Raw genomic sequence first — 24,149 nt, 5'->3', positions numbered from 1 at the left:
CACATGCAGATAGCTTCCTGTAGGCTCCAAGGAACATTTGTTTAATTCTTATAACAGTGATTCTCTTCTCTGAACTTTCAATAAGTTGACGATGAGAGAGTAGTGAGAGGGCAATCAAACTTCGCTTTTGCGGGCACAATCCCTCTTTCTTAATTACTGTTCAAAAGCTAGTGCAAACTCTGGCTTCTTCTTGATAGACTGGCCGTCTCCCACAAAGTCCCAGTTAACATTCAACATCTGCTATTTGCTTGAGCAGCCAAACTCTGGAATCAAAGATCTTTTGAGCACTTTATAACAAGAAACAATCTGCAATTAACTTCCAGGCTGAACCTTGTGAGCAAATATCAATTTGCTTGTTTTTTTTAAATCAAGCTGCTGTTCACTGTACAACAATCGCCTTCAACACTCAGTTCACCGTTCCAAATCAAAAATAATTAAAAGAACAAAATAATGAAAGATCAGTGAGGGTTCTAACAACTGTATGTGTATTAACTATATCTTAACCCTCAGTTTTTCTCTGACTTGCTTCCTCATAAATGGAGTTCCATTAGCGTTTTCTTCCTTTTCAACTGAATATATTTTTCCTGCGCTGTGTTAAACATCACTTCTGTATCCTTTACTGATCGTTGCCTATTTATTTTCCCAAGTTCTACTCCTAGTCCCTTAAAGTGAATTTTTACCCAATCTAGTAACCTGTTTTGTTTTTAATATGATAGGGAAATAGATGAGTATTATATTCTGATTAGATGCAAAGATACAGTAGTAGATAAGCAATGGCAAGTGCTTAAATAATTAATTCATAATTTGCAGCAAATATCCTTTTGAGGAGTAATAACCACATGAAAAGTGACCACCATTGCTAACTGGTCAGGCGGGTGTGGTGGCTGCAAGAAATTAATTGAGGAAATAGAGTAGGAATAAATTAGCCAAAGGCATAAAATCAGTTTGTAATAATGTCTGTAGCATTGTTAATAGGAAGAGATTAGCCAAAATAAATTCAAAAACCTCATACAGCGACAAAAAAAATGGAACGGCAAATAAGGAAATGATAAAAACTTTAAGTACTTTGTTTATTTTCTTGGAGAAGACACTAAAAATGTTCTGGATAAAGGGAACCAAAAACCTTTTGAGTATGAGGAACTTAAAGAAAATAGTATGAGCAACAAAATAGTACTGATGGGATTAGTGAGATCAAAACCAGCAAATTCTGTGAACTAATGGCTTCTGTCGCGGATTAAAAAGATAGCCGCAAAGATCATCAATGCTTAAGAACCAGGAGTAGGCAATCCAGTCCCTCAAGCCCTGCTCTGCCTTTTAATATGATCATGGCTGATCTCATCATGGCCTCAACACCACTTTCCTGCCTGCTCCCCATAACCCACAACTCATTGCTCATTGCAAAGCTGTCTGTCTCCTCCTTAAACTTACCCAATGTCCCAGTATCTGCCACACTCTGCATTGTGAATTCCACAGAATCATGGCCCTCTGCGAGAAGTAACTTCTTGTTTTGATCTTGCAGAATTTCCTACATTTTGGAATAGTCCCCAGATTGCAAGCAAAAATTGTTCAAGCAAGACAGCAAACAAAGCCACACCATACAAGAAAGGGAATAGCAGGGAAGCCAGAAACTAGAGGCCAATTAACCTGACATCAGCAGTAGGGATATGCTAAAATCTTCTATCAGGGATGTAATGGGATCGCTTTTAAGATTGGAGAGTATGGACAGATAAATCATGACCTTATTGAATGGCAGAGTAAGCCTAAGGGGCTAAATGGCCTACACTTGCTCCTCCGTTTTTCTGCTTACCAGCATCAGATTCTGGCATCCAGCCAATTCTGTTCACTCTGCTTGTGATACCAGAAACTGGCTGAAGACATTGGCTGAAGCAAAAAGCTATGAGCACAGACAACTGTTTGGCAAGGATACCAAAGACTTGTGTTTCAGATGTAACCATGTGCCTTGCCAAGTTGTTCCAGTAGAACTGCAATGCTGGCCTGTAACTGATCACATGGATTTGGTTTCTGCAAAAATATGTTTTATTCATAACCTATTTAAAAGTACTTTTCAAACATTTCCAATTAGACATTATGGAAAATGCAATTAAATACAATTTTTATTAATTAATATTTTGCATTCTTAGCTGACCAAATTCAATTGCAATACATTTACTATATGGATTCAATGACAAGAATTCAATCTGATTTGTTCTCTCAGCTCCTTAGTGTGGTATATCCCGAAGCTTCACTGCTTAGTCAGTAGCACTGCCCTCCTGCACCTTTGAGTTGACTACCTTAATCTTTAGTGCATTCCTTAACACACAGTCCTGCACCCCAGAATATAGCTGTCTGCACCATGATCATGTTAAACACATTGCACAAGAAAACCACTAAATTTTAAACATGACAAAGAGCTTCTTGCACCTTCTAATACAGTTGTGTACAATTGCCCAGGTGTATTGTGTTCACAAAAACAACATAAAAGCAACTCAGCTCATTACTGCTGCATGGATCTACTCTTAATCACCAGCAAAGTTTTGGAATCTGTTGTTGACTGCTAAAGTCGGCAATAACTTGTTCGCTGATGCTCAGTTTTGTTTCAGTGAGGCCCCTCCACTACTGGCCTCATTGCAGCTTTTGTCCAAACAGGGACGAAAATATTTTAAAGGTCAGGTTGAAGTGACTGTGCTTGACATCAAAACAGCAGTTGATGGCACCAAGGAACCCTGGTAACACTGAAGTCAGTGAGAATTAGGAAAGAACTCTTATTCATTCAAATTATGCCAGCACAACACAAGAACAGGAGTAGGCCAATCAGCCTTTTGAGCCTGTTCTACTACTCAGTGAATTCATGGCTAACCTACGGCCTAAGTACATATTCTTGTCTTTGGCCCACATCCTTTAATTGAAAGATGGTTGTTGTTGTGGAAGTCAATCATCCCAGTCCACATTCATCACTGGAGAGGTTCATCAGGGTAATGTCCTAGGCCTGACCACCTTCACCTGCTCTGTTAATGACTATCCTTTCAATATCAGGCCAGAAGTAGGGATGTTCACTAACTGCATAACATTCAGCACCATTTCCAACCCCTCAGATACTGACGCAGTCCATGTCCATGTGCAGCAAGATCTGAACAGGGCAGCATACTGACATAGATGAAGAACGGCCAGGCAGACGGGCAACAAAGAGTGGCTAAACAGAGTAAATAGGGTGAAGCTGTTTTGTTTGGAAAAGAAACAAGTTTGAGAGGGCATAGATTTAGTGACATGCAAACAAAGCAAGGTTAATGTGAGAAAATCTTCTTTCCACGCAGTGAGTTTTTAGGGTATTGTATGCCTGGAATGAGGCAGATTCAATTAAAGCATTCAAGAGGTGCATTCGATGGTTTTTGGATAGGAATGGTGTGTAGGGAAGCGGAGAAAAGGTAGCAAATTGGTACAAGATAATAGAGCCAGTTAAGGCACGATAGGCCAAATGGTCTCTTTTTGTACTGTAATAATTATGGGATTTTGAGAGAGGGGGAATGAACCTGTCTCTTTCAGAGCAGCAGCCAGTGACCAGTGCAGTATCAGAGATCAGTGATTGGACCTCAGTAATTCAGATGAGGAGCAAAATATAATATATTCAAGTTTGCAGATGGCGTGAAGCTGGCTGGTAGGATGAACTATGAGGAGGACGCAGAGGTGTGATTTGTGCTTTATTGTGATTTGGACAAGTTGAGTGGGCAAATGCATGGCAGATTAAGTATAATGAGGATAAATGTGAAGCAATCCCCTTTTGGTAGCAAAACTGAAAGGCAGATTATGTGATAGATTGGAAAGAGGGAAATATAACGAAACTTAGGTGTGCTTGTAGACCAGTTCCTGAAGTAAGCATGCAGGTGCATCAGGCACTGAGAAAGGCGAATACTGCATTGGCCTTCGTAACAATAGGATTCGAGTACTGAAGTGGGGATATCTTGCAATTGTACAAGTCCTTAGTGAGACCACGCCTGGAATATTGTGTGTGGTTTTGGTCTTCTGAGGACGAATGTTGTGGTCATGAAGGATTATTTACTAGTCTGGTTCTTCGGATGATTCCTTAGCAATGAAGTGAGATTGGATTGGTTAGAACTATATTCGCTGGTGTTTAGAAGAATGAAGTGGATCTCATCCAAACCTGTAAAATCCTAACCGGTCTAGATAGAGTGAATGCAGGAAGGACGTTCCTGATGACCAGGGGTCACAGAGTAAGGATATGGGGCGTGCCACTTAAGATAGAAATGGAGAGAAATTTCTTCTGTGGTGAGCTTGTAGAATTTGTTGCCACAATGCAGTTGAGGCCAGAATATTAGATGTTTTCAAGAAGGAGTTAATTATTCTTAGAGCTAGAGGTGTCAAAAGATTATGGGGAGAAAGCAGAAACAGGATATTGAATTGTCCAAATGGTCTACACCTCCAATTTTCTATGTTTCTGTTTTTCTACAAATAAAGGTCAAAATGTGTAATATTTGTACGACAAAAATACCAGACAATTACTATTTCCAACAAGAATGAATTTAACTGTCTCCAAATGGCATTCAATGGTATTACCATCACTGAATTTCTCACAATTCATGGATTATAATTGAAAAAAGACTGAACTGGACCAGCCATATGTTACAGTTATACGAGTAGGTCAAAGACTGGGAATTCTGAGGCGAGTGAACTGCCTCCTGACTCTCGGTGCACCATATATAAAACATGGCAGCAATGTAATGGTATATGTTCCACTTGTCTGATGAATGCAGCTTAAAAAACATTTAATGGTGCTACCACCTCTGAAATACTCATTATCAACATTGTTTGGGTTACCATTGATCGGAAACTCAACTGAACCCACCACGTAAACACAGTGGCTCCAAGAGTAAGCCAGATGTGAGGGATCTGTACTGAGTAACTCACCTCCTGACTCCCAAAGCCTTTATAGTCTACAAGGTACATGTCAGGAGTGTAATGGAATACGCCCCACTTGCTTGGATGAGTGCAGCTCCAGCAACACTGAAGAAGCTTGACACCACTCAGTACACAGTGCACATGTCCACAAATATCTACTCCCTCCACTACCGATGCTCGGTAGCAGTAGTTTGTACTATCTACAAGAGGCGCTACAGAAATTCACCAAAGATCCTCAGACAGCACTCTCCAAACACATGACAACATCAATCTAGAAGGACAAGGGCAGCCGGTATATGGGAACATTACCATCACCTGCAATTTCCCCTCCAAGTCACTCGCCATTCTGACTTGGGAATATATAGCCATTCCTTCACTGTCACTGAATCAAAATTCTGGAATTCCTTCCCGAGTTGTGGGTCAATCCTGAACAGATGCACTGCAGTGACTCAAGAAAGCAGCTCACCACCACCACCACCTCAGTGGCAACTATGGACATGGGAAGCCAACATCCCCCACATTCTATGAATGAATAAGAAAAACTTCAAGATACTGATATTATCTGGGACAAATCAGCCTATTAATTGGCTATCTATCTACCATCTTGAACACACTCTCTCACACACGCTATTGCACAGTGACAATATTGTGTACCATCTACAAGATGCATTGCAGCAATTCACCAAACCCCTTCAACAACCGTTTCCAAATCAGTGCCCTCCACCACCTGAAAGGACAGAGCAGCAGATGCATGGGAAGACCATCACCTGCAAGTGCTGCTTAAAACCAAACACCAACCTGTTTGGGACTATAATGCTGTCCTTTCACTGTCGTGTGTCAAAATTCCGGAACACCTTTTCTAACCGCACTGTGGATGTCCCTGCACAACGTTTTTCTGCAGTGGTTTAGAAGGCAGCTCACTGCCACCTTCTTGAGGACACTTGATGATGAGTGATAAGTGCTGGATTAGCCAGCCAGCAGTGCCCCGACAGAATGAAAATATCTTGAGACTTAGCCTTTGCCAGTTGTAATGTGCAGAAATTCTTAATTCAGGGCGACAGTGAAACCAAGAGTGTCAACAGATGAAGGAGTCACTATTGTCTATTTGTTGGTTGTATTTGAGGGATGAAAAGAGGATATGATTTTTCTTTGACACAAGGAAGAAATGGTCAATATTTTGTGACTCAAGCTGTGATAGAAAGTATGAAATCAGAAGGGAATTACTGAATGGAATTATGAAGAAGGTATAAAAGTGTGACAGAAGTGAGAAAATAGCACTGGGGAACTCCCCAAGGTGGTGAAAAAAGTGTCATAGGAGACCCACTAACTACTATGCAAATCGCAATATGCGAGAGGTAACTGGATTATTTTATATAAAAAATTTTTTTACATATTAAACGAAAAAGGGATGAGTTTGCATTTCCATTTTCACTTGAATTTGTAAAAGTGAAATCATTTGATCAGTATCATCAAATTGAAACTTCCATAGTTCATTTCCTTTTCATAGAATCCCTCCAATGTGAACATAGAACAATACAGTGCAGAGCAGGCTCTTCGGTCCTCGATGTTGAGCCGACCTGTGAACTAATCTAAGTCCATCCCCTGTACTATCCCATTATCATCCATATGCTTATCCAAGGACTGTTCAAATGCCCCTAATGTGGCTAAGTTGACTAATTACATTGGCTGGCAGGGCATTCCATCCCCTTACCACTCTGAGTAAAGAACCTGCCTCTGACGTCTGTCTTAAATCTATCACCCCTCAATTTGCCGCTGTGCCCCCTCATACGAGCAAATGTCATTATCTTAGGAAGAAGACTCTCACTGTCCACCCTAACTAATCCTCTGATCATCTTGTAGTCTCTATTAAATCCCCTCTTAGCCTTCCTCATCCAATGAGAACAGACCCAAATCCCTCAGCCTTTCCTCATAAGACTTTCCCTCTAGACCATGCAACATCCTGGTAGATCTCCTCTGCACCTTTTTCAATGCTTCCACAACCTTCCTGTAATGGGGTGACCAGAACTGCACACAGTACTCCAAGTGAGGCTGCACTGAGCGTTTTGTATAGTTGAAGCATGACATTACGGCTCCGGAACTCAATCCCTCTACCAATAAAACCAAACACACTGTATGCCTTCTTAACAGCCCTATCAACCTGGGTGGCAACTTTAAGTGATCTGTGTACACGGACACCAAGATTCCTCTGCACATCCACACGACCAAGAATTTTTCCATTGTCCCAGTATTCTGCCTTCATGTTATTGTTTCCAAAGGTGAATCACCTCGCATTTGTCTGCATTGAACTCCATTTTCCACCTTTCAGTCCAACTCTGCAGTTATCCAAGTCTCCCTGCAACCTGTAATATTCTTCCACACTGTCCACCACTCCACCGACTTTAGTGTATCATCTGCAAACTTACTAACCCATCCACCTATATCTGCATCCAAGTTGTTTATAAAAATGACAAACCGCAATGGATCCAAAACAAATCCTTGTGGCGTACCACTAGTAACTGGACTCCAGGCTAAATATTTTCCATCAACCACGACTCGTTACCTACTTATTGAAAGCCAGTTTCTAATCCAAACTGCTAAATCACCTTCAATCCCGTGTCTCCGCATTTTCTCCAATGTGGAACCTCATCAAAGGCTTTACTGAGGTCCATGTGCAACATAGTAACTGTCCTACCCTCATCCACATGCTTGGTCACCTTCTCAAAAAAACTCAATGAGATTTGTGAGACACGACCTGCCCTTCACAATTCCATGTTGACTATTTCCAATCAAAGTGTTGCTTGCTAGATGATCATAAATCATATCTGTTATAATCCTTTCCAAAACTTTTCTTACAACAGACATAAGGCTCACTGGTCTATAATTACTTGGATCATCTCTACTGCCCTTATTGAACAAGGGCACAACATTTGCAACCCTCCAGTCCTCTGCTACTAAACCTGAAGACAATGACAACTCAAAGATCAAAACCAAAGGCTCCAACATCATCTCCCTAGCTTTTCAGAGAATTCTCAGAAAAATCCCATCCGGCCCACCTAATTTCACACCACTTAGAATTGATAACATCTCCTCCTTACTAACCTCAATCCTTTCAAGTCTAATAGCCCGTATTTCAGTCTTCTCCTCTACAATATTCTCCTTTTCCTGAGTGAAAACAGATGAGAGATATTCGATTAGCACCTCACCGATCTCCACAGGGTCCACACACAACCTCCCACTTCTGTCTTTGACAGGTCCTATTCCAACCCAATCATCCTTTTATTCCTCACGTATCTATAGAAAGCTTTAGGGTTCTCCTTTATTCTACGTGCTAAAGATTGTTTATGTCCTCTCTTTGCTCTTCTTAACTCTGACTTTAAATCCTTCCTAGCTACTCTGTAACTCTCTAATGCCTCATCTGAACCATCTCACTTTAATGTCACATAAACCTCCGTATTCTACTTAAAAAGAGATACAATTTCTGTAGTAAACAACGGTTCCCTTACATTGTCACTTCCTGCCTACCTGACGGGGACACACCTATCAAGGACACACAATATCTGTTCCTTAAACCAGCTCCACATTTTGATTGTCCCCATCCCTGCATTTTCCTACCCCATTCTATGGATCCTCAGTCTTGCCTAATCGCATTATAATTGCTGTTTCCCCCCATCTATAACTCTTGCCCTGTGGCATGTACCTATCCCTTTCCATTGCTTCACTAAACATAACTGAATTATGGTCACTCTCTCCAAAGTGCTCACCTATCGCTAAATCATTACCAGTGTGGCCTCGCCTCTTGTCGGCCCTTCGACATACTCTGTCAGGAAACCCTCCTGCACATTTTTGACAAAAGCTGATCCATCCGCTGTCCTAGAGTTATAGCATTTCCAGTCAATGTTGGGGAAGTTAAAGTCCCCCATAATGACCACCATGTTCCTTTCACTTCTGCCCAGAATCGATTTGCTAATCCTCTTCTCTACATGCCTGGAACTTTGTGGAGGCCCATTTAAAAAAAACTCCCAGCAGTGTGACCTCTCCTCATGATTGTAACCTCAGCCCATAACACCTCTGCAGATAAGTCCTCGTCAAAAGTTCTTTCAACCACCGTTATACCATCCTTGACTAACAAAGCCACACCTCCCCTATTTTACCGCCTTCCTTGCTCTTAATGAAAGATCTAAATCCTAGAACTGCAATATCCATTACTGACCCTGCTCTATCCATGCCTCCAAAATGGCCACAACATCGAAGTTCCAAATACCTATCCATGCTGCAAGCTCAACTACCTTATTCCACATACTCCTGGCATTGAAGTAGACAAACTTCAAACCAGCTTGCTGTCTGCCAGCACATTGCTGTGACCATGAAATCCTGTCCACGTCCTTCCTACACTCATCCTCCTGTGTACTGGAACTACAACACAAGAGGCAATTCAGCCCATCGAGTCCACACCAACCTTCCAACAAGCATTTCACTCAGACCCAGCCCCCACTCTATCCCAGTAGGATTGTATTTCCCATGGCCAATCCACTTAGCTTGCACATCCCTGGTCATTACGGGGAATGTAACATGGCCTGCCTATCTAATCTGCACAGTTTTGGACTGCGGGAGAAAAACGAAACAGTCAGTAGAAACCCACGCAGACACATGGGGAGTGTGCAAACTCCACACTGACAGTCGACCAAGGCTAAAATCAAACTTAGGTCCCTGGCACTGAGGCACATCCCATAACCATGACAAATCTTTTATCTCCAAATCTTGCAGAATTTTCTAAACATTAACAATAATTTATATTGAGCTGAAAAATGTGTTGCCGGAAAAGCGCAGCAGGTCAGGCAGCATCCAAGGAGCAGGAGAATCGACGTTTCGGGCATAAGTCCTTCTTCAGGAAGGGCTTATGCCCGAAATGTCGATTCTCCTGCTCCTTGGATGCTGCCTGACCTGCTGCACTTTTCCGGCAACACATTTTTCAGCTCTGATCTCCAACATCTGCAGTCTTCACTTTCTCCAATAATTTATATTGTAGAGGTATAATTTAGTAAAACATTTCTAAGCACTTCATTGTACCATTATCAGGTAAAGTTTGACAGCAAGCCACAGGAGGAGATATTAATACAGGTGACCAAAAGCTTGGTCACATAGGTAGGTTTGAGAACAAAGAACAAAGAAACATTACAGCCCAGGAACTGACCCTTCGGCCCTCCAAGCCTGAGCCGATCCTGTAATGTATTTCCCATGGCCAATCCACTGAGCTTGCACATCCCTGGACATTACGGTAATGTCTAAACCTGTCGGTCAATTCCTAAGCATCTGTATCCCTTTACCGCCCCACCTACTCATGCATTTATCCAGAAGCATCTTAAATGAATCTACCGTGCCTGCCTCTACCACCTCTGCTGGCAACACGTTCCAAATGCCCACCACCCTCTGTGTGAAGTATTTGCCGCGTGTATCCCCCTTAAACTTTCCACCTCTGACCTTGAAAGTGTGACCTCTCGTAATTGAATCCTTCACCCTGGGACAAAGCTTGTCTCTATCCACCCTGTCTATACCCTTCATGTTTTTATAAACCTCAATCAGGTCCCCCCTCCATCTCCTTTTTTCTAATGAAAATAAACCTAACCTACTCAACCTTTCTTCATAGCTAGCATCTTCCATACCAGGCAACATCCTCATAAATCTTCTCTGCACCTTCTCCAAAGCGTCCACATCCTTTTTGGTAATGTAGCGACCAGAACTGTACACAGTATTCTAAATGCAGCCGAACCAATGTCTTGTACAATTTTAACATGACTTGCCAGCTCTTATACTCAATACCCCGTCCAATGAAGGCAAGCATACTATATGCCTTCTTGACCACTCTATCCACCTGTGCAGCAACCTTCAGGGTACAATGGACCTGCACTCCCAGATCTCTCTGCCCATCAATTTTTCCCAAGGCTCTTCCGTTCATTATATAATTCGCTCTCAAATTAGTCTTGCCTAAATGCATCACCTCTTATTAGTCTGCATTGAAATCCATCTGCCACTTTTTCACCCAACTCTCCAGTCTATCTATATCCTCCTGTACTCTCTGACAGTCCCTTATGCTTTCTGCTACTCCACCAATCTTTGTGTCATCTGCAAACTTGCTGATCATACCAAGAGTGCCCTCTTCCAGATCATTTATGTATATTACAAACAACAGTGGCCCCAACACTAACCCCTGTGGAACACCACTGGTCACCTTTCTCCACTTTGAGAAACTCCCTTCAACTACTACTCTCTGTCTCCTGCTGCTCAACCAGTTCTTCATCCACCTAGCTGGAACACCCTGCACACCATATGACTTCACTTTCTCCATTAGTCTACCATGGGGAACCTTATCAAACACCTTACTAAAGTCCATGTATATGACAACAGCCCTTCCTCCATCTATCAACTTGGTCACTTCTTTGAAGAACTCTATTAAGTTGGTACGGCACAATCTCCCCCGCACAAAACCATGTTGCCTATCACTGATAAGCCCATTCTTTTCTAAAATATAAATAGATCCTATCCCTCAATACCTTCTCCAGCAACTTTCCCACCATGGACGTCAGGCTCACTGGTCTGTAGTTACCTGGAATATCCCTACTACCCTTCTTGTACAGGGGGACAACATGAGCAACCCTCCAGTCCTCCAGCACCTCAACTGTGTTTAAGGATGCCACAAAGATATCTGTCAGGGCCCCAGCTATTTCCCCTCTCACCTCCCTCAGCAACTTGGGATAGATCCCATCCGGTCCTGGGGATTTGTCCACCTTAATAACCTCTAGCCTACCCAACACATCTTCCCTACTTATGTTAACATGATCCAGATTAATCAAACTTCTATATCTAATCTCATCATGTTCCTCTCCTCAGTGAACACTGATGCAAAGTAATCATTCAGAATCTCACCCATTCTCTCAGGTTCGACACACAGCCTTCCTTCGTTATCCTTTAGTGGACCAATTTTTTCTCTAGTTACCCACTTGCGTCTTATATAAGAACAAAATGCTTTGGGATTCTCCTTAATTCTGCTCACTAAAGCTATTTCATTACCCCTTTTAGCCTGCTTGATTCCTCATTTAAGACTTGTCCTACTCTTCCGATATTCTTCCAGGGCCCGTTCTGTTCTTAGCTGCCGACACCTTATATATGCTTTCCCTTTCCTCTTGGCTCGTCGTACAATTTCTCCTGTCATCCACGGTTCACGAACCTTGCCCTCCCTATCTTTTACCATCAACGGGACACGCCTATCTTGTACTACTGTTAACCTATCTTTGAAAGCGTCCCACATCTCAAATGTGGAATTCCCTTCAAATAGTTGTGTCCAATCCACATTTCAGAGCTCCTGCCTAATTTTGATATAATTGGTCTTGGCCCAGTTTAGCACTCTTCCCTTAGGACCACTCTCCTCTTTATCCACGAGTACTCTAAAACTTACAGAATTGTAAGTTTTTTAAAGGAGAAGTGCAGAGAAGTACCTTAAAGGAGCAAAGAAGAATAGAAAATAAGAGTGGGTTAGGGAGAGAATTGCGGAGCTTATATTCCTGGCCACTAAATGCCATTTGTGGCAAGATTAACATTGAGGGTTGCAAGAGGCCAAAATGTAAAGAGTACAAAGCTCAGTTACAGGGCTCAAGGTTAGAAGTAATGGAAGGGTGAGACTTTGGAGGATTTTAAAAGCGAGAGTGATATTTTTAAAATCAAGATCTTGCTTGACCAGGAGCCATTTTCTTGGTCATTGTGCGCAGGAGCGATGATTGAGTCCAACCAAATTTAAGTTAGAACGTGCGCATGAGAGTTGTGGAAGACATCAAGTTTATGGTGGGTGGAAGGTGAAAGGCTACCAGGAGTGTTAACATAGTCAACTTTTGAGATAAGAAAAACGGGGTGCTCTTTCAACAGCAGATAAGCTGACACAGGTGGGTTTAAAAGTGCAGAGGTGGCACTACATCAGTTACCAGAAAGAAAGTGATATAGGCAATGGTTAGGGAATGGAGTTTGTGTTGGGTACTGAAGACCACGGCTTCTATTTCCCAACATGTAGTTGCAATAAATGTCTGCCCCTTGAGAATTGTGGGTGAGGAGAGCCAGATGTTGTCAATGTAAAACTGTTAAATGAGATGTGCATTGCATATTCTAGACTTCCATCAAGCTTGGGAATTAATACAATCTTTTTTTAAATCATCTTTAAATTTATGTTTCAATCTTTTTCAAAACACAAGTTCAAGAAATACTGATCACCTAACGTACTCGCATCAGAGAGGATCTGTTATCAGAATATATGCCAACAGAAAAATGAAAAAACGTTTTTTGCAAATTCTAGGATAATGTGGCTTTTGAACTGCCTCGGTTGTTTGTTTGAATAACAACAGTGTCATTCCAGACAAGAATACAAATAGCTACTTTTAAAATTGATGTAGTATTGGAACACATACTCCAACATTGAGAAAAAGATATATTTGCTATCTAGATGTAGCTCTCGACACAGCAGCTGTTAGATTGCCAAGCTCTGGAAAACATTAGTAGCTTATATCATTATTTTTTTAAAAACGGTACTTTTGGCTTCACACGTTTTTTAGTGTCATCAGTATTGATCTAGTTAAATGTTTGGTGACATCCTGCTGATGGTTGAAGTGTCAGCTCAAATTATAATGCAAACCCATGGGCAATCCACAAGTATAATGTAAAAATAAATTTAATGCACGTTTCCTGCCAGTTGCGTTCACTTCCGTCACATTTTATTCTTTAATATAACAAAGATGTTCATTTGTCACACAGCAATCTGATCATACAATTTCTTTATGGTTGACACCAAGACTGACCATTCACAGAACTTGCCAGAACTCATCATTATTTGCTTACGGCTTCTTGTAGCTAATTACTGAAAATGAAAACTGAAAACAAATGTTTGAGTAAAAGTAACTTATGAATTTCTGACTTAAGACATGTAGCACAAAATAAAGCTATCTCTTCAACTTTCTTAATTTGACTTTTGATAGTCATAATGAGCCATGATGCAAAGTAACTGATTCCCCAACTATGGTGAGCAAGTAGAGTAATAGCACAGCTAAAAGCTAAAGTAGCAAGTGCAGAAGAACTTGGCAAAAACTTAGAGAGGACTATATTGTAATTTACCTTAGATAGTTCCATCAGATGTATTTTCAGGCAGAACTTGAACTTCTTGGAAAAATGTTTGCATGAATGGAAAGTTAGAAAATGACTATTTAAGTTTGGAAGGAGATTCTGAATGAAAGCCTGAATGTAATCATAGAATTGTTTGGTAGTGCAGACCTTGAGTGTTTGTGAAAAAGACATTTTGTCAAAGCTTTTCATCTTGCACAAATCAGGGCAATTCACAAGAATTGCCAAAATAAAGGGAAAATGACAGTTACATTTGTGTACATTTACACACATCCCATGATTGATTACGCATTTAAGCGAGATGAGGTTGAATAGCTTGGAAATAAGGTTACTAATTTACACCATGTCCTATGCTGTGCTTTATTTGAAGTATGCAATTTGTTTTCATTTGTTTGATTTTATCTATTTCTGCCTCTATCTTGCTTCAATAGATGACCACACCTTAAACAGTCCTCATTTAAAACGCCTACACCATAAATTCACTTAAGCAGAAGTTTGACAATGCAATTAATAATGCCAGTAAACACACTACATCTTTCTGATATGCATATACTCTGAAAACAAGTTTGTTCTTGCACATGGTTTCAGTTTTAATGTGTCTCTGGGCCACGTCAAACAGGAAGAGGTACTTACTAAACTTGGACTCGTGGGCTCCCAGCTAACTACAAACAAGGGTCCACTGAAGATGATGAATCCTTGAAAGTGTGCCTAGTTAATCTAGCACATGCGTATTGGGGGATTTAGTCATGATTCAGTCAATTCTCACATTAAATGTGAATATTTGGCAGTGTTGTGGTGCCTCAATACCAACCTGTTAAAAGGAACTGGAATAGTTGTCCTTTACAAGCATGATTATATCATAAAATGTGTGCCATTCTTAATGATGTGTGCAAACTTATATCCACTGGACCTGAAACTCAGCCTGACGAGACAGCCTTACTGGAAAGTCAGCCTGAAAAGCACTTAGTGGACATGTGTAAAAGCAGTGAGCTACAGGGTGATACACTTGATAGTGTTTGACCTTGTGGAAACTGGATTAGGCCATCCAGCCCCTCAAGCCTGCTCTGTCATTCGATAGGATCTCAGCTAATCCAACATTCCTCACATCCACTTTCCTGCTGTCTCCCTGTAATCCTTGATTCTCCTGCAGATTGAGAATCTGTCGATCTAAGAATTAAGATAGCCAAGTACTCTGCCCCCACATATCCAAGATCAACATTTGTATAGGCTGTCCAAAGTGCTCACAGGTAATGTCCTTTTATGCTCGTACCTTATTTATGAGTGGTTCTGCGGAGCATGAACTAACCAAATGGTTGGATGAATTGCTGCCAGCATTTTGATTAAGCTTTCCCTACATAGGGAAGATTCCTTCACATTTGTGAAGACCACGCAGGGTTTCTGTGGTGATAAAGTACAATATAAAATATTGCTATTATAATAGTATATAACGATCATATTATAATGTAATAATATAATACGATAGCAATTTTTAATATTGTACTGTAGCATGGTATTATGAGGATCCAAGTCTGCCACCATTGTATGAATCCATAGTCATTGAACTTACGAACTTAGCAACTCAGACTGTTCCGATCAGATTTATTGTTACCTCATATTCCCGAATAGTTTGTATTGTAATGGATTCCTGCTAGATTCAGCCCTCCCAAACATCCTTGTTGGGTTCATTAGAATAGCAACTAACCTCCTACCCCCTGCCAGTTTCTGATTTGTAGATGATGTGTTTGTTATATTTGAATCTGCAGTTTCATATAAAAATTCCCTTGCATGTCTTAATGGACTCAATCCTGTACTCAAAGTCACCTTTTAAATAGAACATTCAAATGAACTCCTTTTTTTTTGATGTCCTAGTTGACAGATCAGTCAGGGAATTCTCTACTCTTATCAACCATAAACTTGCTTCCTCTGGTCAGTGAACATATTGGAATTCCTGGAGCTACACTCACTCTAAGATTGGTCTTATTGGCAACTTCATAAATAGGACTCCAGCAATTTTTATGCAGTGTGTGCTTGATACTGAGATAGGGCCCAACAAAGCCATCCTTCATGATAATAGCGACCCTCATCAGATCATTTCTCACTGTATATTCTGTGAACTCATTGATGGACCGAAGACATCACTGTTGTCCTGAAAGGTGCTGAGTTCACCTCAAATTACCTTGAAAAGGTGAAGTTTCTCAAAATTTTCAGCAACAAATGAAACTAGCTTTTTTACACTGCTACTAGCAGGATACTGCCATCAAACCGAAAAGATGAGCTATCTCTCAAATGCATAATGTGATAAATTAATTTCATATGCCAGTGTGATACTAGGTATGTTGGCCATACACCCCAATGACTGATGAATTGTTCATTACAGTATATCCCTTCAGCTATTTGCAACAAGCAAGATACTGACCACACCCAATTAGCCCCCATGGTCAACATTAGTTGTGATTCCACAGTTGTACAGCATTTGCTATAAGATCCAAAATGCACAATGAATTGTGCTGACAATCAGTTTATTCAGTTAGCTCAGTTGGCTGAATGGCTGGTTGCTGTTGCAGTGTAACACCAATGGTTTAATTCCCGTCTGAGGTTACCATGACAGTCTTCCTTCTCAACCTTAACATTCATCTGATGTGGGGTAGCCCTCAGGTTAAGTTCACCAACAGACGTCTCTCCAGTGAGAGAAGAGCCCTATGATCTTCTAGGACTATGGAAACTTTACTTTCACTTCTACTGATACACAGGGCCTTGATCTTTGTAGACATAAGGAACATATGTACGTGCACTGTACTTATTTTAACACAATAAAGTGAGTAGCAACCATTCACTGATCTATTTCCCATAGACTGAGAGTCGACCTGCCTTGTTTCAAACTCAAACAAAATTTGGCAGATTAATGAATATTTCTCAGAATTGTCCTGATATGTACAAAATAAAAAGCTTTGACAACTATAAGCTTTTCCATAATACTCAAGGAATGTAATCATACTTCTTTTTAAGAATGTTTTGTTAAGGTAAAGTTCTGTTGTACGAGTATGGGTAATCAGGAAATAGTAATTAATTAAAATATTTTCTTTGCTGTCAAAAAAAGGTACTTCTCATAGATGTTGACTAAAAGTGAGAGCTAACCCTGAGTGATTAGAGATTTGCTACTTATATTCAGACGTTATATGTCATGAACAAATTTATTATTTTCGTTTAAGGATAATTTTGCATGGAACAATTTTAAGAAGTTAATTCCATTGTCTCTGGCAAAAGAAAACACGTAATGACTTTCTTTGCAAATCCTTTCATTGTGGAAGTGCAGCACTTCTGCATTCCACCATTTCAGCATCATTCATAAATGCTTAACCTTTGACTTACTGAGAATAATTGCACCAGCAACGCATTGGTACTTATATATTTCTGATTCAATCATCAATCACTGTAGGTTATCCCTTGTGAAGGAGCTTCACCATCGGCATGTTAGAAAGGGCTCTTGTGGGCCACAAGTATTGCCCCTACCTCGGAGCCAGGAGACCCAGTTTCAAGTCCCACTGATCCAGAAGTGTGCAATAGCACCTCTGAACAGGTCGATTGGAATTTATTTGGAGCATTGTGTTGTATTCATTCCATATGAGGGTGAACATTGATAGCAGGGAGATTATGCAGAAAACTAGAAAAGAGAAACTCAGATTAAAAATAGTTTTTTTCCCCTTATTAGTCAACAATTCTCAATGTGTAATATATGGGGAAATTGCACTTAGCCAGTAATTTTATTCTCAAGTTAACAAGCAGCAAGCATGCTTGGTAAAATAATCTTTTATTTGTAAGAACATGCTTTGAACAGCATTGAACCCTTAATACATTTATCAGCATATCTAGCTTCCCAATGAGCCTTACCACACTAAGTCTGTGTCTATATTTAATCTTCACCCTAAAACAGCAGATTAGCAAAGAACTTGACCTATTTTAGGAATCTTATGAGAAACTTAATGCAGAAATGTGGAAGCGAGTAATTTGTTGGAACCTTTGGACAAAGAAGAATGTAGTGTTAAGTCAGGAGAAGTGCCTGTTGAAGACTTGTGGTGTAGTAGTTTAAATGATCTTATACAGGTTTCATTTTATTGTCATTAACAGAAGAACAAAAGATGCGACAAATGTGTGAGACTAGTGATAATCATCTTGAAGGACTAAAAAGTTCATACAGAGGGCAACAAAAGCCACGTTTTCACACACTGCTCCTCATCAGTCATTGTGAAAAGCTAAATCTGAACCTTGACTTCTCAACTGCAGGATATGTCTAAGTAGATTGTGCATACAAGAAATCTAGAGTTCTCATGTTCACTTTGATGCTATATCCAACCTAACTAACAAGTATTTAATTATTCTAATGTCAGAAATCAAATGTTTAGGCAATTAATTTGATCCATTTAATTATTTTGGCAGTTTTATTATAATAATTGCAGTGAGTCATTCGTTATGTCTGAAGCTGTGAGTAATCTAGATTATATACTTTGTTAAAACACTTCATCTGTTGAGTGGAAAATCAGTTTGATGTACAAGAAGCTGTGCAATATGATAAGTTTGACTTTCTGGAAAACATTGCTTCGACAACTACATGCGGTTGTGCCCTTTTAATCCTACTTAGTTGCGTGTAGCCGTGAAAATTTTTAAACTGTTTGTGGGGATCTTTGCAGTGCATGAATGTAAAATATATCTGGGTTATCAGGCCCAATGTTCTTTCCAATCATGCAGTGTGTATGGTGGATCATCCTGGTTTAAATTTTAAAATAAAACATAGTAACATAGAAAATGGGAGCAAGAATACACCTTGGAGTCTGATCTGCTATTCTGTATGATCCAACTTATTCTTGCTTTCCTCCCATACCGTTTGATCCCTTTATATCTAACTCCTTGAAAATATTCACTGTTTTGGCCTCATCTGCTTTCTGAGACATGAATTCAGCAGGCTTAACACTGTCAAGATGAACAAAAATAAGCAAACAGAAAAATAGAGATCCCAGAAATCTGTAATTTTTTTTGTTGCAAGTTCACTGAAAAGGTCATAAACTTGTAAAGATTCTAGACACTCCAAGTACCAATGTACCTTTCATTTTTTTTCACAGAAATGCAGGAACAGAGTTCTTTTGAGGAAATACTTCCACCCATACTACAAAGCCATTCCTATAGGATAGGGATTCCAATTCCTTAAGTCTCCATCAGGACCAGTTCAGCACTGCCAAAGACTTCTCAGACCAAACTGGACACACCTAGGTAAACGGGGCCCATGTGAAACATTCAAATTAGTCTGGGGCCTGGGTCACCAAAATTTAAGGAATTTTCTTTTAAAGCAACCTCTTGAATCAAGTAGTAGTTGAAGCCATGATCAGAAGATTTCCTTGATACTACCTCCCCTCCTGCCCCTCACCCCAAAGAGCAACTTTTCCAAGTTCCTCTTGGACCTTCAGGGTATAATTCCATGGAATGCTCAATCTCAGGAACCCAGGATCATCCAATGTGATACATTTTTAGATACATTAGTAAAAATTTTAAAGTTTTGATCAGCAATAATAAAGATATTGTCTGCCATGCATTCAGATAATCAAAAAGTTCCACGCACCTCAAGTTTCCTTCCAGTTTTTTTTTGGTTTTCTAAAGCTAATCATAACCCTGTTATTGGATGCACTCAATGATATATAGTCAAAGTGGTTACCTAGCATCCTGTGAAGTAACCTGTAGCTGAAGTTGAACTCATTGAAAGTTTTGTTTCGACAGATTTGAACCCAAATTTTTCAATGTGACAGTAACTAAGAACTCAGTCATCCACAATAAATCAAGCAGTTTTCTTCCTGTTGTAACCTTGCTAAGCACTAAACTTTGCTATAGTAATAATCGACCATGCCATCAGAACTTCTCATTGTTGCATGTTCATCAACTGTAACTAACAGACTCACAATGTCTCTCACTTGCTGACATATTTACAGAAATTCTGCATGTTCTTGAATAAAAACAGCTGAAAATATGGTCATTGAAGTGCATTGAAGTTTAAAAGCATTTGTCACTGTTATACTGATTTCGCAAAAAGAATGTGGAAAGTTAATTTTGAGTGTGTCATCTCATTCCTTTGGAAGAAAAAGTAACCTTTTTAAATTGATTTTTAAAAATTATTTATTAGGATGTTTTTTAGGACAGATGAAAAGTATTTTCTGAGGGTTATACAAGTATTTCAACCCTCTACTTCTGAAAACAAGTAGAGGCAGAATCATTGTAGTATCTTTAAGGTAGCGATGAATGATTCTCTCGCCTAATGAAAATCTAAAGATCATTGGGACTATATAGGGATTCAAAATATAAATGTAGACTGATCACCAATGAACCTATCCAAAGAGCAGCAGTTCCTAATTCATGTTCATATGCATCTTTAAGTAAAGTCACATTTGTACATAGTTAATTCTCTTAACAAGGTGGCAGTGAGCCGCTTTTTTGAACTGTCGCAATTCAAATGGTCTGGGTATACCTGCTGTGCTTTGGAAGCCTTTTGCAGGATTCTGACTCGGTGATTGTGGAAAAATAAGCCATCATTGTTTCAAGTCAGGATGGAGAGTGAATTGAAGAGAAACTTGGGGTGTTAATCCTGTCTTTCATTTGCTTTTTTAAATTCCTTCACTGGTTAAGAGAATGTCTGACTACGCCAGCATTTATTGCCCGTGAAAGTGGTGGTAAGCCATTGCCTTGAATCAGTCTAGTCCATGTTGTGCAGATACCCAATGGGTAGTGTTAATAATGGAATTGCTGGATGTTGGCCTTGCAGCAGTGAAGAAGCACTGTCTGTACCTGTGTTCAGTAGAAATTAAATATTCCAAATAGTTCTAATTGACTATTGCTGGTTTTAAACTCTGCATTGGCAGTAAGGTTTGTTCCTTTGGGTTGGATTGGCTGTATCTGATTTGCTTATACCCATCACAATTCCCTTTTACTGGGGCCACTTCAGAAAAGATATTGACAGAGAAGTTTCCACTCTAAAGTCCAAGGCCACTGGTAGTACTGTTCTTTTGCTACTGACCAGAGGTTCTAGTGTAGTGTATTTTGAATTAATCAGGCTACTTTCCAACAAGATGTTAATTGGTTGGCCATAGTGCTTTTGCCCGAAATGTCGATTTTACTGCTCCTCGGATTCTGCCTGAACTGCTGTGCTCTTCCAGCACCACTAATCCAGAAAATAGTGTCACATAATTAAAATTGACTGTTCGTTTTTGATCTTTGTGTTTTAATTTCTTTCATAGAATTTCTACCGTGCATTTCTACACCGGGTCGGCGTGCACTTGTTGGGCCAAAGGGCCTGTTTCCACACTGTAACTGATCTAATCTTAAAAAAAACGAGGTCATTCAGCCCATCAACGCAGCACCAACCCTCTAAAGAGCATCCCACCCAGACCCAAACCCCTACCCTATGCCCATAACCCAGCATTAACCATGGCTTATCCACCTAATCTGCACATCCCTGTACAATATGGTGTAATTTAGTATGGCCAGTCCACCTAACCTGTACGTTTTTGGACTGTGGAAGGAAATCAGAGCACCCTGTTGAAGCCCATGCAGACATAGGAGAATGTGGAAACTCCACACAGTCACCCAATGCTGGAATTGAACTGGGGCTCAGTCGCTGTGAGGCAGTAATGCTAACCACTGAATCATGATGCTGCCCTGTGCCAGCCAATTCATTGAGTGTTGAAGTTTGAATAGTTAGCCATAGCTATGAAGTAGACATATCCTCATTGTTGATGGAAATACTTTATCTGTAATTCCTGATTACAGAGGAACCGCAATTATCTGAACGAGATGGGCGGGCAGTATTTCGTTCGGATAATTGATTATTCTGATAATTGATGCAATGTTTCTGCTCTGGGACTCTGCATTTTCCGAAGTTTCCTTTCTTTTCTCACTCTGCCTGCCTTGCTCCCCCTCTCCCTGCTGCTGCTTCACTCCAATGGGATTGACAAAGAAAGCACTTGCTATTTCTGCTCCCCATTCAGGAGCAACACCACCACACCTCCCCACCCCCACCCCCAAACACTGCCCCCTGTCCCAGAGGGTTTTAGGCTACTTCCCTATGTAAAACTGAGTGAAAATGTGGGGAGAGAAAAGGTCGGAGGTCAGTCATTTAGAGACGGTGCCTGGGCTACCGTCTATGTCCAGGACTGTTCTCGGAAGCATTTCAGTGAGCCAAATTCAGTTTTAATCATTGTAAACAAAAGACACAATCAATGTTGGGAACACCCCTTTGATGTAATGTTTCTATCAGACCTTGAGATCATCTTCAGATAATCCAAAATTCAGGTAATTGATATTAGGAAAATATGTGTAAATATTTTCACTAATATTAAAAGGGAAGGTTGCTGCTCTCCTACTGGACCATACTCTACTCTTGTTCGAGAGCGCTGATTGGTTGAGACTAACTTGAGAGTCATCAAACCTCAGGCATGAAGAGAGTTTGAGAGGAGGGTCTTTCAAGGTGACTTCAGCTGGCTAAGTACCACTTATATAAAAGGAAGACCAATGCTTTGGGCCAGAGATTGTAGAGATAACTTTTACATGTGTAATGTTTCGCAGGAGTTGACATCTGAGCTTGATTTGAACCCAAGTGAAATCCAAAAATGATAGATCACAATGGAATGAAATAAACCAGCAATACTAAAATAACTTGTCTTGAAACGGGTAAAGGTGGATAAATCCCCAGGACCTGATCAGGTGTACCCTAGAACTCTGTGGGAAGCTAGAGAAGTGATTACTGGGCCTCTTGCTGAGATATTTGTATCCTTGATAGCCACAGATGAGGTGCCGGAAGACTGGAGATTGGCTAACGTGGTGCCACTGTTTAAGACAAGGCAGGGAACTATAGACCAGTGAGCCTGCCGTCGGTTGTTGGAGGGAATCCTGAGGGACAGGATGTACATGTATTTGGAAAGGCAAACACTGATTAGGGATAGTCAACGTGGCTTAGTCAACGTAGGGGAAGTGGTGGAGGCTGGTATAGTTGTAACATTTAAAAGGCATCTGGATGAGTATATGAATAGGAAGGGTTTGGAGGGATATGGCAAGTGGGACTAGATTAATGGTCAGCATGGACATGTTGGACTGAATGGTCTGTTTCTGTGCTGTATATCTCTGACTCTATAACTTAAATAATTTGAGAAAATTAAAAAAAAGCAAAACTGAGAAATGTTTTAAGCCATTAGGTTGCATATTTTCTTAACATTAACATTTGCATGATTTTTGGTCTTTGAACTCTTGAAAAAGTTTGGGTTTAATATTATTATCGGATGCATGAAACACTGAACTTCCGTGATCCAAATCTCCTGATCAACTACTTTGTGGTGTTAATTTTTGCATACGAGCACAGTGATGCTATCTAATTCCAAGCATAGAAACATAGAAAATAGGAATGGGGCAGGCCGTTCGGCCCTTCAAGCCCCTCTGCCATTCAATGCGATCATGGCTGATCTTCCAACTCAGTACCCTGTTCCCTCTTCCTCCCCATAACCTTGAACTTTTTAACTGTAAAAACTATATCTAACTCCTTTGTGAAAACATCCAGTGTTTTAGCCTAACTACTCTGTGTTAGAGAACTTCTCAGACTCACCACTCACTGTGTGAAGAAATTTCTACTCATCATAGTTCTATATGGCTTAACCTATATCTTTAAACTGTAACTCCTGGTTCTGGACTGCCCAGTCACCAGGAGTGTTCTTTGTGTTTACCTGGTCTAGTCCTGTTAGAATTTTATAGATTTCTCTGATATCCCCTTCATTCTTCTAAACTCCACTGAATATAATCCTAACTGGTCCAGTCTGTCTTCATACATCAATCCTGCCGCCCCAGGAATCCATGTGGTAAATGCCACCAATGCTTTCATTCATTGAATCCCGACAGTGTGGAAACAGTCCCTTCAGCCCAACAAGTCCACACCGACCCTCTGAAGAGTATCCCACCCAAACCCATTCCTCGACATTTACCCCTGACTGATATACCTAACATACACATCCCTGAACACTATGGGCAATTTAACATGGCCAATTCACCTAACCTGCACATCTCTC

At 40.4% G+C, this 24,149-nt stretch overlaps 1 protein-coding gene across 10 annotated transcripts in view; it reads left to right on the top strand.

Annotated features, from left to right (window-relative positions):
* Positions 1 to 24,149, top strand: part of evi5a (ecotropic viral integration site 5a) — a 280,753-nt gene that overhangs the window by 182,745 nt on the left and 73,859 nt on the right. The gene's annotated exons all lie outside the window — the stretch shown is intronic.

The sequence above is a fragment of the Chiloscyllium plagiosum genome, chromosome 11 (assembly GCF_004010195.1).
Source record: "Chiloscyllium plagiosum isolate BGI_BamShark_2017 chromosome 11, ASM401019v2, whole genome shotgun sequence".
Lineage (NCBI taxonomy): Eukaryota > Metazoa > Chordata > Chondrichthyes > Orectolobiformes > Hemiscylliidae > Chiloscyllium > Chiloscyllium plagiosum.
This window is presented reverse-complemented; position numbering and strand designations above follow the sequence as displayed.